Source organism: Lissotriton helveticus, chromosome 5_1 (assembly GCF_964261635.1).
Source record: "Lissotriton helveticus chromosome 5_1, aLisHel1.1, whole genome shotgun sequence".
NCBI classification, from domain to species: Eukaryota; Metazoa; Chordata; class Amphibia; order Caudata; family Salamandridae; genus Lissotriton; species Lissotriton helveticus.
The window spans coordinates 1,450,647,789-1,450,663,194 of record NC_136065.1 but is presented as its reverse complement, the minus strand read 5'-3'; the positions used below and the strand labels follow the sequence as shown (position 1 = coordinate 1,450,663,194).

Sequence of the window (15,406 nt, the reverse complement as noted above, 5' to 3'; positions counted from 1 at the left end):
AGTTTTGATCGCTTCGTTTCTTTCTCTTAATTGGTTCGCAGTTTAAACCTAGATTGCAAGCTGTAATATCAGCATTTGTTCGCTACTTCGACTTGTGCTTCCTAGACTAGTATTTCTAAGCTTGTTGAACACCTCATTTATTAATCACAATATCAACGAGCGCAGATGTTTCTGTCTGCTGGATAGCAGTGGGAACTCAAGTTGCACGTCATCTTTCTTTCTTTTTAGTGTTCAATCTAGGCGTGTATTAAAGTTTGTTGAAGTCACATATGCCTTTGAGGCACAAATTGTTTAATGGGAGTCAGGTAAGATACTTTTACCGCTGTTTTCGGCTGTTACACGCAACCATGGGTAATCCCTGTAAGTAATTGAAATGTATCATGCTTTTTTAGTGACACCCAGAGTATTCGCTTATACGGACCCATGAACCAGGAGTGTTGGTTTTCTAGCACGCTGCTTATAGTGTCGGGTAAGAGCTAATTTGGACGTTATTCAACTCGGCAAATCATTGTACAAATAACATTTCTCCTGGGGCTCATTAGAATTATATAACAGCACCTATTTTTATTATTATTTTTTAGTGACATATTCAGCCTCTTTTAATCTTGAAGGGTAAGAGTTGAATGTTTTCACTCCTTAGAATTTTGGGTAGCCATGTGGTTCTCTTCGGAATTACACGTCGGTTCTGCACTGCATGATAGTGTCCGGCAATGGTTGCACTTTCAGGTTATGGTTATTGGATGTCAGAGTATGGGCTTTTGTGCTATTCACAGGATAGCATGCTTTCACTCCTTTCCCTCTCTCATTTGCTTGGCCTTTTTGAGTGCAAATCCTATTGACTTTCATGTATTAGTCCAATCAATATCTGAAATGGCTAAGATATAATGTGTGATTAGCTTATATTTGTTGTGTTGTAGATTCTTGTTTCAGAATGGAAGAGTCCAGCTGCATGCCAAATCAGCATGATTCACTCATTTTTTTTAAATGTTAGGCCAAAAGGAATTATCAACCTGGGTAGGACCATAAATATTACAAATAGTAAGGGGGTATCATTTACAATTAACTTGAGAAAAAGTGTCCTGCCTTCGGAATCAAATTCTTGGGAAACAGTTATCAATTTTAAGTACTTGTGACAAAGTAGAATATTGCCATATTTCTTATTTACGGTAGGAGAGACAAAAACAGAACCAACCCAACCTTGTTTAATTTTCAAAGCCTCAAGTTCAGAAAGGTGAGTTTCTTGGAGCAAAACGAGGTCAGGAGAATATTTGGCCAAGTGAGACAAAATTCTCTGCCTCTTTATAGGGTTAATTACTCCTTTAATATTCCAAGAAATAACTCTGAATGGAACAACGGATAGAAATATATCCACAAAGTTGGTCTATTAAGACAAACGATACTGTAAACAATAAGACATCGAAAAAGAAACTGAAAATATAGAAGAAAAGTGAAGTCAAAGGGAAGAAAAGGGGAGGAAAGAAAGGAGAAGTTAAAAAAAGATACACAATACATGTCAAGCAATGACGACTGTAGAAACATACCTGATAAGGATGAACACGGTGAAGAATTGATGACAGCATGGGTAAAGATGGCACAATGAATGCCTCAACAGATAAATGGAACAGAAAAGGGTAAGTGACTTGATAAGACGACAAGGAACCTGAAAAAGAGGAAGGTTAGTCAATAACCGCAAATAACACAATAATCGTAAAAGAATCATAAAGGAAATGAGCATGAAACTGCAATTGGAAAATAATGCCCAGAGGCAGATTATATACAGGAGGAACCATAAAACACTGAGAACAGTTATCTTAACAAGGACGCAGAAGTTTTCATATGGATGGAAGAATGAAGACTAAGAAATTGTTGCATGTTCGCAGGAACTGTGAAGGAGGAAGTTTTATTCTGAAAGGTCACTTTGAAGCGACAAGGATGGAATCAACCAAAGCGGGCACCCATGGAGGGTAATTGAGGACAGAGATCTAGGAACTCCTTCCGGCTGGCAGCTGTAGCTCTTGAAACAACCTGGGAGATGAAAATTTTACTTCCCTGCCATAAATGTTGCCTTTTAGATTTCGCTGCATCGAGGTCTTTCAGTAAATCAGTAAATTCCAGAAAAAAGATGTTGACACCTCTGGGCATGGGTGATGAGGAAGATAAAATAGAACATGGACCTAGTCAATGAGTTCTCTGAATATTCAAGCATGTGGAGGAGGGTGGGCCCACCAGCTGAGGCAAAAATAGTAAAAAAGACAATAGGATCCATTCCCTCCAATCCTTCCTGAAGACCATAGAGGTGTGAGTTATTTCTTCCATTTCTGTTTCCTACATCTTCAGAATGAGCCTTCAATGCCGCCACCTCTTTCTCCAAAGTTGCCATTTTTAAGACTCATCTTGCACCTCACTGACACGTTCATGGTCCTCGACTCTGGTTTCCATTTGAGACCATTTGTCACCAAAATTCTGAATGTGCATATTGGTTTCTTTCATGACTAGACTGAGCACACAGATCTCCTCAAGCACCAGGACAAGAGAGCTATGAGAAGAAGATTTCTCAGGAGAGGGGGTCCTGTTTGACTCTCTTGGGAGTAGACGAGATCGCAGCCGGACCAATTTAGCAAAAGAGGAGGATGAGGATGACATGTTGGCTGTAGATGGAGTACATCTTGATTGATAGCTAGCAGATTTTAAAAATGATGACAGTTTCTGTGAAGAGGCTACATGAAGAGAAGACACCTTGAGTTTCTTCAGTCTGCCCATGAAATGTGCAGAAAAGTCTCTGGCACTGGATAAATAGAGTCTCGCAGAAGAACTGCCTGTTGCACCGGCTCTGACATTGGTGTGAAGGATTAAGCATGGAAATTGCTTCATTCCTTTTTGTCTGACAGGTCTCAGACAGTAGACCTAGATGGTAACACCTCTAATCCCTTCTCGCTTCTCTGCGGGGTGCCACAGGGCTAGGCTCTGAGCCCTATGCTTTTTCATATCTATGTGGCCCCCCTGGCCAATATCATCCGGTCGTTTGGTTTCCAGCTCACCTCCTATGCCGATGACACACAGAATGTGCTATCGCTGACAGAGAGAGCAGAAAGGGAAGCGGGGATAGGTTCCAGAACTGTATGAGCTCCATCTTCATCTGGATGTCATCCAATTGTTTAAAGCTCAACTCAGCTAAAACAGAGGTGTTAAAATTTGGCAATAATCCCTGGGTCTGGACACCGGACTGGTGGCCGGAAGATCTGCCCAATACCCTCTAGGAAAGCCAAGAATTTGGTAGTCATGGTTGATAACAAACTCACCATGGGGGACCAAGTGAATCAGGTGACCTCAGCCTGTTTCATGGTCCTCAGAATCATCAAAAAAATCAAGTTCTTCCCTCTGCCAGCAACCTAAGTACAGTCGTTACGGCCCTTATTTTGTCCCGTCTGGACTATTGCAACAGTCTCTATCTTAATGTACAGAAACAACACATGTACAAGTTGCAACTGGTCCAGAATGCGGCTGCGAGAATGCTGTTGGGAACCTCTAGGTTTGCCTCGGGTTGAGGACAGCTGAAGAAATTATATTGGCTCCAAGTTCCACTCAGATCACGGTTCAAGGCACTTTTTGTGGTCTTTAAGGCGGTGAATGGGGTTGGCCCGGAGTTTCTCAAGAATTGACTTGCCTGGTACATCCCAAGCAGAACCCTGCCCTCCTCTGGTTCTAAATTAGTCCAAACCTCCACTTTTAAGAAAACCAACTGGGGAGGCAGAAGCTTTTTTTTTTTGTGCCTCTAAGGCATGGAATGAACTCCCATTCCAGCTAAGAAACACGTCAGATCTCATTTCTTTTCGTAAGGGTTTAAAAATGTGTTTTTTTTCTCATTGAACAGCTCAATGCTTCCCATGTCACCAGTACTCAGCGCCAGGACACCTCAGGGTAGGAGTGCGCTTTATAAGTACAAATAGCATAACATAACATAACTGTGAGGGGACAAATACTTCAGTATGATGAGCCTCAAATAAGCAATGTAGAGAACAGCAGGAAAGCCAAAGGCATGCACGGCATCAGTACGAATCCATGTATGCAGCTGGACAAGTCAACAAACCTCTTGGGGAGGCATAGCAAAGAATGGAGGAGAAACATTTATTTCCTCAGACATAAGCCAGAAGTATCTAAAATTGCTGCTGCAAAGAAAGAAAAAGGGAGAGACCTGACAATGAACTCAAAAAGAAACCAAAATATCAGTGCAGCATATAGAGTGTCTCACCCTGCCTTCCGACGTTCATAATGACCGCTTGAACAGTAAAATGTTCAAAGAAAAGGCTTCAGTTTGCTCCAATTGTCTGCCGATGCGAGGAGCTCTCGAGTCAAACGGCCACCTTGTTCGGTGGCTGCACGCACTCCCCTGACATGGTTTGCTTTTAATAGTACAGCTTGTCAAACCGTTGGCAGAACAACAGTCTACTGTCTAATCACAGGGAGAACGTTCCTACCAGTATTAACTGAACTTTGCCACATTGGTACTATTTCTTGTGTGTGGTTCTTCATGTTATTTATCTAGGGCCCCACTGGTTGGTGTGATGTTGCATATAAAACTAGTGCTGGTCAAACCCTATACAATTTCTATAGCCTCCTGGCAGAGATGGTATACAAACTTGGATTGGGGCAAACAGAGAGTTGTGAATGTTGACCCCTCACCCTACACATTAGGAGCAAACATTACCTGCCAGATACTATGGAAATGTTCTTGGGTTACCTTCACCCTTTCCACAAAATGAGCAGACACACCAGATATCTGTACTGGTTTATTAGAGAATACAGAACATATCCCAAAAAATAGTAGTAAATATATCCATTGCTGTGGCTACAAAGAATGTGCAAAATGTAAATAATGTGAAAGGTAAAAATATGTATTCAATAATCTCTATCCTACAGAGTCTTTGTCATGGACTCAGTACTACAGGTCAACTCACTCCTTTAAATTGTGTCAAGGTTGGTAACCAAGACCCAGGATAAGGGACAAGGGGGTGAGGAAGAGTATAGGAAGAGGAACACTTTTGCATGTTGGTAGTTGGAAAATCTGGACTTGATCTCGTAGGTACTGTGCTTCAAGTCCAAACTTAATCAAGGTCAGATCTCCACCTACAGGTAAGGGAATGCAAATTATTAAGTGGGTCATACCATAGGAGCAAAATAAGACACACAAATGCCACAGGTTGGGACTTAGCCACTGCAGGCAGATGATAAGCTGTCACTGGCCCTAGATGTCACACCTAACCATCACAGGAGCTTAAGATGAAGATCACTTCAGCAAAATACAAACTACACAAAAGGCAAAGGAAGAATATAACAGGTCACAACAGGAGAAGGTTCAAGATGACCAAGGGGAACCACACATTGGAAAACAAGAAAGGAGGAGTCACATCAAACACTGTTGCCAGACAAGGGACCTTAGTGTTAGCAGGCCTCAATACTTTGTCAGCCACTACTGACCTTGAAGTGTGTCTGTGTGCTGGTCCTCAAGTGACCGAAGCTGGGACTCACTCTGGGAGATGTAGTTTTATGTATACATCTGTGTAATTTCCATTGTCCCATCTGCCATCTCTTTCTTGTTTGCCTTTTCTTGAGCCTTAAAATATCTCAAAACCTGATCTTTACTTTTTGGAATTAGCGCTCAAAAGTCTGTCAGCCAAAGAGATACTGTTCTCATTCACTTAGGCTTATATGAGCCTGTGAGCCCAGGTTCTGTCTGTAGGGGCTCAATTTGTTATCAACCGGGATCCTTGGCAGTGGGTAAGCAAGCTTTACAGAGCAGAGGATGCTTCTTGTAGACATTTAAAATGTCTAGGAATGAAACTACCTATTTCCGTAGTGCACTAGACAATGCCAAAAATCTTCTCAAAGAACTCTTCAATCTCATCAAACAACAAATAGCCAAGCCTCCCAAAACAACCGTGCAGGCTTCCAAAGAGCTATGTGACAACTTTGCCAATTTCTTTCATGAGAAAATCACCAAGATTGAACACTCTCTTGATGACCATCTTCTGTTACCCAACAAAAGACCCCCCCTGCAATGAAGGAAATTAACCCCCCAGGTGCCCTCCTACCAGCTGGAAGACATTCAACCCCATCTCCGAAGCAGACATCACTGAAATGATTATCAGGTCCACCCTCCTCAAACATAGCTGACTCTATTCCCGCCCAACTGGAAAAAAAATCTATCTCACCGTAGCCCCTCTCCGGGCCAAGATTATAAATAGCTCCCTGAGAACCGGAGTTGCCAGACTGTCATAAAATCGTCCAAGGCACGCTAATACTAAAAGAAAACGGGCTCAGACCCAAACAACTCCAATAAATTCAGGCCTGTCTCCAATCTCCCTTAGCCAAAATCCTGGAAAGATGTGTTCTTCTCCAAGTTAACCAACTCATTCATGGCAATAACCTTCTAGATACTCACCAATTGGGCTTCAGAAAAAAATGCAGCACAGAGACAGCGATCCTGAATGTCATAGACGATGTCTACAAATCACTCGATGCAGACTGTTGCTGCCTACTCATACTCCTTGACCTATCGGCAGCCTTCGATACAGTTGACCACAATCTGCTCATAAATGTACTCCGAGAAAGGATTGGAGCAGACAAGGTGGTCCTACAATGGTTTACCTCCTTCCTTCAAAATCACTCCCAACAAATAAAAATCAACAACTTCACAACTAACCTTCTCCCCATAACCAGAGGAGTCCCACAAGTATCAGTTCTCTCCCCATCACTGTTCATCATCTACATGTAGCCCCTCACCGCCATACCCAAAAAATAACAACATCCTCTTACGCCTCTATGCAGACAATACCCAGATCTACATGGAAACATCCTCAATTGGAGACCTACAGAGGCTAAATAACCCTCTATAAGAAGTCCAGCACTGGCTATCCCGCAACCACATACAACTCAACTAAGATAAGACAGAAATCCTTCTCATGTCCAACAAGGAGCAGAACCCCAAAGTCACAGAATGGCTAAAGTCCATTGATGCTCCTAATTGCAATCTTACCCTGGCAGACTCTGTAAAAATCCCTGGGTTTAACTCTGGCCCCAAGCCTAAACATGGACAAACATATCAAGAACACTGCAAAGAGTGCATTCTTCAACCTAAAACTACTCAACAAAATAAAATCCTTCATCCCTCCCGAGGACCTTAAACAGGCCACACAATCCCTGGTTCTGTCCAGATTGGACTACAGGAACGAAACACTCACTGGCATGGCAGAGTCTCACTTAGCTCCCCTTCGATCAACTCTAAATGCAGCTGCCAGGATGGTCACTGGAGTATAGAAATACAACCACATCTCTCCCTCTCTAAGAGAGCTAAAATGGCTCCCAATCGAAATGCGTTCCAACTTCAGAACTGCATGTCTCACACACAAAGCTCTTCACACTGGTAAACCTGCCTGCCTGGCTTCCAAACTCAAAAAGGCAGGCCAAACGAGGAATCTCAGGAGCATCAACACCCTACTTCTCATTCCCCCAAAAACTCCCAAACAAAAATCGTATCACGCTCCTTCCTGGGAAATGCGCCTAAAATTTGGAACTCCATCTCAGTCCATATCAGGTCTAATCCCTCTTTCTTAAACTTCAAAAGTCAGCTCAAAGACCTCTTACTCAAACGATCTCATCTGAATGGGTAGCTGCCTCCCAAAGAGACAGCGCTCCTCTACCACAGGAATCTCGCCCAGTGTAGAACATAGACACTTCGATAAGGAGGCATTTTGGGAAACATCCTTTACAACGGAACCGTTACAACGCGGTACCGTTACAACGCAGGATTTACAACGAAAGTCGTTACAACGACTTTCGCTGGAGGGCGCTCTAGGATAGGGTATAGTTTAATTTACTATCCAACACCTTCCCTACTATCCACGGGGACTGGAGTTGCAATAGTAAATTAAACTATTCACTATCCAGCACCCCCCAACGCAAGTCGTTGTAACGACTTGCGTTGTTAAACCTGCGTCGTAAAGGTACGTGTTGTAATGGTACGCGTTGTACCGTCATACATCCGGCATTTTCATAGCCTGCTTTTTTACTCGCTCCTAGTACCGCCTCCATGCCTGAACAAGATTCGACACAAGACAATGCTGTTTATTGTAATACTGTGCAGCCAATTGCATCATGATAAAGCACTCTGATACCTTCGGGTCTGGCCAGCGCTATATAAAACTCTTAAATAAATATAATAAAATATTCAGAGAGCTGTCGTGAGAAAGTGTCCCTAGGATTATTGATACATTGTGTGAAGGAATTCTTACATTCGTACTTCTGAATGTCCATATAGGTAGCTGCTATGTTTAAGCGAAAGTACAACACATAATATGAATATATGAACTAAAAGCACACTACCATAACAGAAAGGATGTAGTAATAGATAACTTGCGAAGGCTGAAATAGGTACCCTGAGACATGGCACATTTGACTGTGTGACTATAAGGGCATGCCCCTCTTCTCCTGCCATGCTGCGCTCACTGACTGAATATTTGGGAATCAAGATCATACATACCTTCAATATAGCGAGTTAGTAAGCCATCATATGCATGAACTTCTGGGTTGCATGATTGTCTATCCCCCTAAAGTAGCGTGGTTTCACAGATTAAATATAATCCGGGGCACATTTTGTCTTAATGAAAGCCCTGGACCCATAGGGCTGAACATGTCAGCAGTCTATTAGGGTAATAGGATCTTTATGTCCCATATTTTCCCACTACCTGTTGCTTTTTAACCATACCTAAAGAACCTCCAATAAAAGGGATACATTGGTCATTCTATGTATTTTTATTCAGAGAAGACCCTGGTTGCAATTCATATCATAAGTGCTTCCTAGAATATGTTTGAGCCCATCGGGTATTTAGGGACCAGGATGAGGCATATTATCAACAGATGGCAATGAATATCGCAAAGCGCCCATAGCACGTTTCCATTCATCTCCGGCTACTGTTGTATGTTATCGCCGGGTTAGCGCGTTATTATCAATGCTAATCTCTGAGGCGATAATTAATCCAGGGATCGCGGTGAAATGCGGGTATAATGCTGGAAATCAGGGGCGCCCTTAGGCATGTGCAAGCTGTGCACTTGCACAGGGCCACCAAACCCCAGGGGCCACCACGCCAATATATATCCTTAATATAATAATCCTCTGAGGATGGATACATATTTGCGTGGCAGCCCCTGGCAGGGATTTGGCGGCCTCCGACTCTGTTCCAATTCCAAACAGCCTGACCCCCCCCACTTCACTGGCCTCCGCGCTCCGCCCCACCCGGACCCCCTCTTCCGGGGCCGCCTACCTACGCTCCCTGCCCAGGGCCGCCTAGAGCGGCCCCTGCTGGAAATCCAGTGATTACACTGCAGCGATAGGGAATTCCTTGTTGATAGGCCATGGTGGACTTAGCCTGATGATCCACCTCTCTTAATACATTTAGCTAAGTACGAAATGTAGCAGACGTTAGCTTCCGGCAATAACCACGGTTAGGGCAGCTTTTAATATCACTATAGGTGTCCTGGGCCGGCTTGTTAATACCGCAAAGTACAGTTAGTTATCTTTTTCATGTTGTTCTGTAAAGGAACGCCTACTTTGCATCTGATTAGCGATGCGATGCAAAGTGTTAGTGAAACGGGTGCTAGCACAAGGAAACACGCGCTAAAGCCTGTTAGCGTGTCTTTGATGATACTGCGATAATATTATCACAGTTTTTCCGCCAAAAACAGCTGTAAAAGCAGCGATAATTGGCTTAATATTATGCCCCCTTGTTTTTTCCATTGCATAGAGTGGCACTTATAGAATTATAACTCCATGTGACTATATAGTGGAGAGGGATATTTTCCAGTGATTATGGATTTATTGATAAGGAGAACCTTATGCTGTTCCTTTCTAAATGTGTTCCTACCCATTTCCAGCCTTGTGTTTCTTTTAGATTTTAAAAGCTACCTTCAGTCTTTAGTAAAGCACTTTATCTTTGATTGGAGAAGTCCACCCTTGTATGTAGCTACATGGCACTTATTGAAGGCCTAATATAGAGGCATTCGAAGGTCATATTTAATAAATTTGGCTGAACATCTAAGGATAGAGCATGAGCTCTGTAGTAAACCTGTTTATACAGTGAGTGAGTAATCAAGCTCTATAAAATATTGCCAAAAGAAGACAAATCTCTTATACCATCAATTTTGTTTAGTTAGGGGCAGAATGAAAGCTCTACAATTTGCCAACGTAACTGAAGAAACTCAAAAACAGTAGAAATGAATTTTTGAAACAGGCCATAGATCATGTAAATCATGGTATATATTCTCAAACTACAGATATCCCCAAAAATATACAAGCTATTCACGGAAAGCAGAGTATACTAAACTATATAAACACGAATGAGCCTCAGGCACACTAGTGGCCGACATTAATAGATATAAATCTAGTAATCTCCCAAAATTATCTGAGATCCAGTCCTAGAGGTTAGCATTTAGTCTCAATTTGGAGGAAGTTATCCATCTTATAAAATTGTAAACTCTGATAGGGCTGCTGGCCCTGATACAATACCTGCTGAAATAGATGGATGTATGACGTTACAATGCATGCTATTACAACGCATGCCTTTACGACGCAACTTTTACAACGCAAGTCGTTACAACGACTTGCGTTGGGGGGCGCTGGATAGTGAATAGTTTATTTTACTATTCCAACTCCAGTCCCCGTGGATAGTAGGGAAGGTGTTGGATAGTAAATAAACCTATTCCCTATCCTAGAGCGCCCCCCAGCGCAAGTCGTTGTAATGACTTGCGTTGTAATGGTTGCGTTGTAATGGTAGTGAGTTGTAACAGTTGCGTTGTAAAGGATGTTTCCCCCAGAGAGCTGAAGAGATGGCCCTATCTAAGGCCCTGATAACGAGTTTCAGGACTATTTATTGCACAAGATAAATAATGATACCAGAGGTACATTATTTATTCAGTGCAATAAATAACACCTATTATGAGTTGGTGGGGAATAACAAGTGAATTTTGGTGTTTAATGCACCAAAATATGCATGATGCGTTAAATGCTGTATGCTTTTCACCTGTTAAATTTTCCAAAATGTAATGAAGGTTGGTGAATTTAACGCATCCAATTATTTTTGGATGATTTATATACATACAAACTTGTAAATCTGACCTGTGCATGAACACAGGTTTATGCACAGGTTGTAATATACCAAACCCTAAGCATTTTTGAGGAAAGGTAATGATCCTCTGGAATATCAGTCTTATATTAAAATTAAATGTTTACATTAAGATGTATTACAAAATACTGTGAACAGATCAGCAAGTAGCATGTAAACAACAACCCCACCCTGTCAACAAAAGAGACACTGCCTCCACGACCTTGCAATGTTGTCGCATAACCATTACATACACCAATGGTGATTTTGTTCTTGAATGCAGAAAAAACATTAAATCAAGTGTCATGTTGGTGCCTGTGGGAAGTGATGCAAAGGATCAATATACACCTTGCCTTTCACTGTAAGCCAAAGTTTAAATGGACGTTATAGTTAGGTGAAAATATCAGTTAAAACATACCATTTTAATATAAAAAATCATTGAAGTTTACCAGAGATAGTTATCTCAAGTAACTATAACTTGTGTCCTAAAGTAACTATAATTTCTTTCCCCACATTCCACAGAGTTGTCATCAATGATGCCATTTCAGATGTTACATTGATGTTATCAATAATGTCATAGAACTTTATAGATCTATGATTTGTGAGATGGGCTGCACACCCCCCTCCTCAAAATTGAAATCGTGACTTCCGGGGATGGGGTCCCCAGGGCCTCCATGAGATTAGGGAGGGGCTACATACCCATCCCTGTTGATCAAATTCAATTATAAAAGGGGAGGGGGTCATGCAGCCCCTCTAACTGAGCCTTCTTTGGCCCAGGGACCCAACCCCGGGCCAAATTAACAACAAAAGGGAGAGGGGCCACACAGCCCCTCTTTCAGAGTTTTCACAGGCACCAATGGCCCAAGCCATGGGCCATTTTTTGTTTAAAACAGGGGGGCTCGTGGTCCCTCACCCCAGGCCTATTTTAATGCTAGGGAACCGATCCCCTGGGACTCACTTAAGTTTATGTGGGTGCCCCAGTGCCCACCCGAGGCACCCACGAAGCATCGTATTGGTGACAGCAGGGGGAACCCCAAGTCGACAGCTGCCCAGCCGGCTCCTGGCATGGAGTGGGGACCCACAGTGCTCCCACCCAGAGGGAGCAGCTATTTATGCTGCACCCTCTGGGTGGGAGCAATATGGTTTGTGTTTCCCTGCCCTCATCAGTGCGGGCAGGGATACAGAACACAAGCCTGCTCCCAGTTGGGAAAAATAAAATGGTGGCCGCCATTTTTTGTATTGGTTTTCCATGATCCCACGAGAGTCTAGCAGCATCATGGCAAGAACTGTAATTGTTTTTATTTTGGCCCCAAGGTGATCCCTTTGGTACCGTAGGCAGTGTTAGGAACATTTTTTGCTTTAGAAATGTCAAGCATGATCTATATTGATTTCGGCCCCTATCTTTTCAAAAAAGTAAAAGACAGAAGCAATACTTCAAGTGAGCATAAGGCATCTGAAAGAGACCACAGGGGACCAGCTCATAGAAGAATGAACAAGAACTTCTAAATAAGCAAATGTACAAGATGGTTAACAATATTGCCTTTGATCTGAAAAGTTCTAGACTCAGTGACCTGAGGGCCAATCACCATACCATGTGATTTAGAAACATTAGTACTCAAGTCAAGACTGCCCATAAAGTGCACAAGGGAGTTAAGCAGATAATCCAACCCCAATACAGTTCTGGAAATCAGGACAGCATTATCTGCATAGAACTACACAGGGATTGAATAATGTCCGATACAAGGCCGATAAGTACCACCCTCAATGAGAGCCTTCTTCAGGTTGTTAATGTACGTGAAAAAGAATGGAGCCAGAATACAGCTTGGTGAAACCCCCCTACCCCAATTCAGTTTAAAATTATCTATGCACTCCCCCTGAGACCCAAATGAGCAGAGGCAGACATATTAAAATGAAGATCATGTAAGAGTAAAACAAAATTGATTTCCACACCAAGATCCAATAAAATATCCGATTTGATATCCCATTTATATTGAAACTAGGTCAATAAAGTCCAGATGTAAAGCCCCTTGCTTGGCCACTGGGTATTTATTAATAATGAGGTAGAGACTGAGTCATTGATTAACCATCCCTAAACCAGGCTGAAAACATTATTGGATATTGGATAAGACACTGTGTTCAAAAGCCCAATTCAATAACTTATTAAAAACTATACAGCCAAAGATCTTAACCATGGACAGATCAAAGAAATGGGATGATACCCTATAGAATGGGCACCGCTTCTCTGTATTGAAAATGGGTTCTATCACTAAAATAAACCATGGCTTAGGTATAGACTGTTTAACAACAGCATTACAATATAATGTTATCAAAGAGGCCCATAGCACCAGATGACATAATGAAATGCCCAAAAGGACTCCATCAGGTTGTATGGCCTTGCAAACCTCCTCATCAGAAAAATTAACAGGAAAACAACAGACAATCACAAGGATGGGGGATAGGTTTGGGTTCAACATATATGCACTCAAAATATCTAATCCAAAAAACAGGCAGGACTGTGGGAAGTAAAGAAGGTTCAGCCTCAGGTTTCAGGATAGGACTATTAATAATTTCCCAAAAGTTGGAGGGATCCCATAACCTGTTGGCACAAAGCAACTCTTCCCATGTCTCCTATATTAAAGAAATGTTTGTACTCCTTTAAAATTCACTTATATGAAGCGTGACAAAAAGCAACGCACAAACAATCTCTAGGAGTGACCTTCACTACCTCCAGCAAGACACAGTGAGCCCTGGGCCAGTTGACATCAAACCATTTAAAGGGCATAGAGCCTGTATGTTAGACTTGTCATCCATAGGGTGGTCTTCCCCCAAACATTCTGCTTGCTTGCCTCCAATTTAGTAATTTAGTTTTGTTGGCCTTAAGACTTGGAGCACTTTATCTCTGCCAACCAGTGCTAATGTGCATGTGCTTTCCCCCTAAAACATGTTTGATGATAAGTCCCTAGTAGAGTGCACTACATGTGCCCAGGCCTTTAAAGTAAATACTACTCTTGGGCCAGCAGCATTGACTTTGACACCCACAATAGTAGCAACTCCTCTACTAACATGTTTCTCCAAACGTGACAACATGGGACACCAGAATTGTTTCATTTATACAGCTTAAAAGGATAGCGTATATCCGTCCTCTCCACAAATCAATCGCCAAAGCTCTTGAATGTCCCATGTGACACTAGTTGCCTTGGCAACTAGAACAAACCTAACAGCCTTAGGTCATAAGCATGACGTGTCCCCCACGTGACAGTCGTCATCACGACTGATGCACCCTGATTGGCCAGAGTCACGTAACTCCGCCTACCTGCAACGCGGCCGCACCCCAGAAGCAGCGGCGCCGATCACAGAGCCGCTACGGTAATAGAACCACTTTAAAAACAACCCTGCCGGTCCCGCTCTCGATCATCGGGGTCTGGTTCGAGGGTGGCGCAGGTATACTGAGGGTGCCTAGCGTCGAGGGCGTAAGTGACTGCTGGATCTCTGAGAGACCACTTTCTGGCATCATTTCGCAAAGCTAAGTACCATCCTGTTTATTTTCTGACTCGTGTTTCTTTCTTCCTCATTTGTCAAGGGTGTGCCAATTACGCTACCACCCCCCTCCCGTGACACATGGTGTACCATGAATTCACCATATAAGTGAGACATTTTAACCTTGATTTTAATAGTCACAGAACCACAGCCTAGTAGGTCCATTGATCTTTAATAGAAATATCAGTTTCTTTTCAACTCACAGCCATAATAATTTTTCATTTTTTCACGTGTAGCTCACCACACTTTCCAGTAACTAGTGGTTAGTTGCCCAGGGACTGAGGTTGGTGTTAATGATAAGGTTATAGCACCACCACTGTCCTCCCACAACAAATGGAGCACCATAGATTCATCTATGGAAATAAGACCGACCACTAACTGTTTGTCTTGTCTTAAATGTATGTCTATGTCCTTTTATTTACATGGTAGCGTTATTCCAGTCGGGAATGATGTCCTCAGATGCACACTGTACAATAAAATTTCCTTTGTACTTCGTACTTTCAAATAAAGTTTTATTGAAACATTCAATTTAATTGCTTTCATCGTTATTTTTCACAATGTCATTTTTGTTCAAATATCCAAATTATACTTGGCCCAATGCATTTCGGGCATTCTGCCCTTCGTCAGGGGCATTAACTCACTGTCAAGGAAAATAAACACAACTGTCATATATTCATTAATGTATCTACACTTAATTAATTTTCAAACTGAAGTAC

At 42.3% G+C, this 15,406-nt stretch overlaps 1 protein-coding gene and 1 long non-coding RNA gene across 5 annotated transcripts in view; one reads left to right on the top strand and one right to left on the bottom strand.

Annotated features, from left to right (window-relative positions):
* The window catches only part of LOC144755477 (cytochrome P450 2G1-like), a 359,316-nt gene that overhangs the window by 254,881 nt on the left and 89,029 nt on the right, over positions 1-15,406 (top strand). The gene's annotated exons all lie outside the window — the stretch shown is intronic.
* Positions 1-15,406, bottom strand: part of LOC144755478 (uncharacterized) — a 79,058-nt gene that overhangs the window by 44,450 nt on the left and 19,202 nt on the right. Inside the window, exon 2 of the long non-coding RNA XR_013594898.1 lies at positions 1,542-1,660. This is a non-coding gene — a long non-coding RNA (uncharacterized LOC144755478). The remainder of the gene's footprint in view (positions 1-1,541; positions 1,661-15,406) is intronic.